The following is a 4,115-nucleotide window of genomic DNA, read 5'->3' as shown; positions in this document are numbered from 1 at the left end:
GTGAGTCATTGCAGGTAATGTTTTCTTTGCGGTTATCCTACATATGTGTTGATTGACACAGGGCATCCATACATTATCTCTGAACATTTTGCATTGGACATCATTGCCTGTTGAGTCGTGTCACGTGTGTCTAACTTCTCCGTTGGGGGTGGGTTGATATCTGTGACTACTGTTAGACACTGTATGCTTCAGTTTGAGGGGCATGAGATTGATCTTGATTGTGTGTACTTGGTTTAGCTGATTTTGTTGTATAGTTGTATAGACTGTTGACCAAGTACAGGGCCACGTAGTGTTTTCCACAAGATTGTCAGATTCAGACCCGAATGACAGATGAGTGATTCTACGGCAAGGTTCCAGATCTCGGATTCCCTTAGTATCTGCTCTGACTATGGTAGATTGCTTCAAGAGGAGCCGAGGGCTTTCTCGTATATTCAGTAGATTACTGAAGTCGAGCCCAGCTTGGCAGATTGCCAGTGGTGTGCGGTTTGCAGATGTTTTCCGATGAGATTCCAGGGTTGCCTCCAGTTCGAGAGGTGATTTTAGCATGATCTTGTGCCGCGTGTTCCTATTTCGAGCTCCGTATAGGATGGCGCGTGAATGAAAGAGTTGAAAGCCAGTTGGAAGATCTTTGTCCAAGGGTACATTAGACCGATGTATCCCCTTGGGGTGCTCCGGTGCTTTGTTGAAAGAAAGATGGTTCGATGCGACTGTGTATTGTTATAGGCAGTTGAACAAGGCAACGTGAAGAACAAGTATCCTTTGCCTCGCATCGACGAATTGTTTGATCGTTACAGGGATCTCTGTATAATCGAAGATTGATTTGAGATCAGGGTATCATCCAGCTCGAGTTAGAGACTTGATATTCCGAAGACTGCATTCCGAACCAGGTATGGAATTACGAGTTTGTTGTTATGCCTTTCGGTTTACGAATGCACCAGCTGTTTATGAGTTTGATGAACCGCATTTTTCAGAGATATTTAGTATTTTGTGATTGTGTTATTGATGATATTTTGGTATATTCGAAGAATTTGACTGAGCATGCAGATCACCTGAGGATTGTTGAAACTTTAGAAAAGAGCAGTTGTATGCAAACTGTCCAAGTGGATTCTGGTGCGACAGGTCGTCTTCTTGGGTCAATTATATCTGGGATGGTATTGCGGGATCGCGTAAAGTTGAGGCTGTTATCAGTTGCCGAGACCGACTTCTGTGCCTGAGTACAGCAGTTTCCATGGGTCTGCCGGGTATTATCGCGTTTTATCCGAGATTTCTCCAGTTAGCGAGCTATCACCCAGTTGACACGAAAAAATGCCATTTGTGTGGTCGAAGATTGTGAAGCCAGTTTTGTGAGTTGAAAGAGGCTGACTGCGCCTGTCTTGACGATTCCTTCCAGGTAAGGTGATTTGTTGTATACTGTGACGCATCTCACAGAGGGTTAGGTGTGTTCTTATGCACGAGGGACGTGATGCATACGCCTCTAGACAGCTGAAGCCGCACGAGACCCGTATCCGTTCATGATCTTGAATTGGCGGCGTTGTTTTGCACTAAGATCTGGCGTCCATTATCTGATGCGAGAAATTTGAGATCTACTCTTCATAAGAGCTTAAATACTCTTTTTCTCAATCAGGTTGAACATGAGGCAGCGACGATGGCTTGATCTGTTGAAAGATTTTGATTGCGAGATCAGTACATCCAGGGAAGTCGAATGCAGCGGCAGACGCCTTGAGTCAAAGGTAGTTGCTCTTGTCCTTGTCGACTTAGGTGTATCGATTAGTAGAAGATTGTTGCTTGTCGATTGCATTTGATCAGAGAGATACCGTGCGACTTGCTGCGATTCAGATTGAGCCAGATCTGATTTGCGGATCAAAGAGCACAAAGAACTGATCCGAACTCAGAGGTCATTGATATGGTCAGAGCTGGCATATCTCAGAGTATCAGGTAGAGATTCTGTTCTGTATGTGATAACCGCTTAGTTGTGCCAGGGTTCAGATTGAGACGACACGATCATGTCGGAGGCACACTGTAGTCGGTTCAGCATTCATCCTGGTGGCAGGAGATGTACATGATTGAAGACCAATTCTGGTGGGAAAAAGAAACAGACATTGCGAATTTGTGTCTAATGTCTGAATTGCCAGCAGGTGAAGGCAGAAGAAAGAAGCCCGGGGATTACTTCGAGTTTGTCTGTTTCTCTGAATGGCCCACAAACAGACCTGTATGTACACTATGTTGTTAATTGTTATAGAGACAGATTATGTTTTAATTATACATTTGAATTAATGTTAAAAGCAAAATTTTGACCCACATTTTCGAGCAAAGATCAAATAAATCCCAAAAGAATTGAGTTAGAGCCTGGGTCCCCACACTTTTCGTCTTATGCTTTTGTGGTTTACTTCCAATAATTGTTGGAAGATCATTTTTCTTGCAATACAAAGGAATTATTTTATTGATACCCCCTTAAGCGTTAGTAATTATTTTGTAATGCTGCCATATGACACCATTCTGCCAATTTTCCTTTGAGAAAAGAGGCTCTTCATGCCAACATATCTGGATTGCCGGGGACATATTTCGTTATATGCATTTCTCTCCAGGGACTCGGCATTTTGGCGAAGAAAAGATGCATAGCTATATTTTCTTCGATCTCTGAATTCCGTCTATATTTAGTGAATAACATAATATATTCATCCACTAAACATATGTCATGTAATTCAAGACTATACAGAGCTTGAGCATATTTCTTCCTCTTTTCTGTATCTTGACTGTTAAAATAGTCTACGAACACCAAGAAATCTTCTTCCAATAGCTTTCTTCTTCCTCTTTTTCATTTTTTGAAGTTAGAAATCAGTGCTCCATTTACCGCCCGGGTGCAGAACTTCCTGTCCAAACACTAGATTTTTGGTGCACTGGCGCTCGGTTGCCACACATTCTGCCTCTGCACACAGTTTCATCAAAGATCGCTCTAGAAACGTATCTTCCCTTCATAATTTAAAAAGGTGGTAAACAAGAAAGTTGTAGCCCTATGTCTTGGATTGCTTCTACAATTGCCCTCATGTCATTTGAAGGTCTGAGTAAACAGTTATGCTCAATCTACCAAAATGTGTCAATTTAGGAATGACGATACACACGACACACTTCGAGGCACTTGTGACTTGTCTTCCACAATGATATGGACAAAATCCAAAACATGAAAGTTGTAACCTTATATCTTAGCCTTCTAATGGTTGTGGTACAATTTTGATCAATATCCAAATCATTATGCTTAAACAATGACATAAAAGCATTATTAATAATTTGTAAGAGTAACCGGGCATTACATTTAGCAATACTTAAAAAAATTAAAACAATTTTTTTTGCATGTCGAGCATAATTTCATGGCATTGAAGGATTCATTGGATCTCGCTTGGGGGCCACTGCTGCACATACTAACACAATTTCATGCACTTTACTTCGATAACTTAGACGTAATAGTCGTGCACACCACCAAAATGACAATTTACTTATGACGTTGTAAATCACTTGGGACTTGACCTCATTTAATATTCGTACTAAACCATGACATGGAACCCCGAAACAATCTCTATATGAAGTGTGAACATTTCCCCGAACATGGAAGACATGAGCCTAAAATAGTGGTTTAAAAGTCATGGACAAGCGCCTAGGCGCTAGACAATGCTATGCTGCAGCACTGTCTAGCGCCTAGGTGCTAGGTTCTAGTGCCATGGTGCTGGCAGAGCCGAAGCTGTGAGGCCCTTAGTTCCTAATCATTATTACAATACAATCTGATTAGGGTTTAATTAATCATAGTGGAAAACGAGTTTAAAATTTTCTTTACAATGAGCCCAAATCATTTTATTTGAATACTAAAAATAGTATTTCATCTCACATCATAAATATGCCCACACATAATCACAGTCAATCATATACAAACAACTCATATCCTCGGGACATGCCCCGGTATATAGATACATATACATATACTGGGAACAAGACATAAACATAAACCTCAGCCCAAGTTGTGGTTCCCTCCAGAAGTACCCTCTCCGGTCTCCTGAAATCCTGGATTACCTGCCATTGTTCACACATAAAGACAACAACAGCCCCCCTTGGGGGCGAGCAAAGCT

This window comes from Primulina eburnea, chromosome 16 (genome assembly GCF_022965805.1).
Source record: "Primulina eburnea isolate SZY01 chromosome 16, ASM2296580v1, whole genome shotgun sequence".
Classification (NCBI taxonomy): Eukaryota; Viridiplantae; Streptophyta; class Magnoliopsida; order Lamiales; family Gesneriaceae; genus Primulina; species Primulina eburnea.
This window is presented reverse-complemented; position numbering follows the sequence as displayed.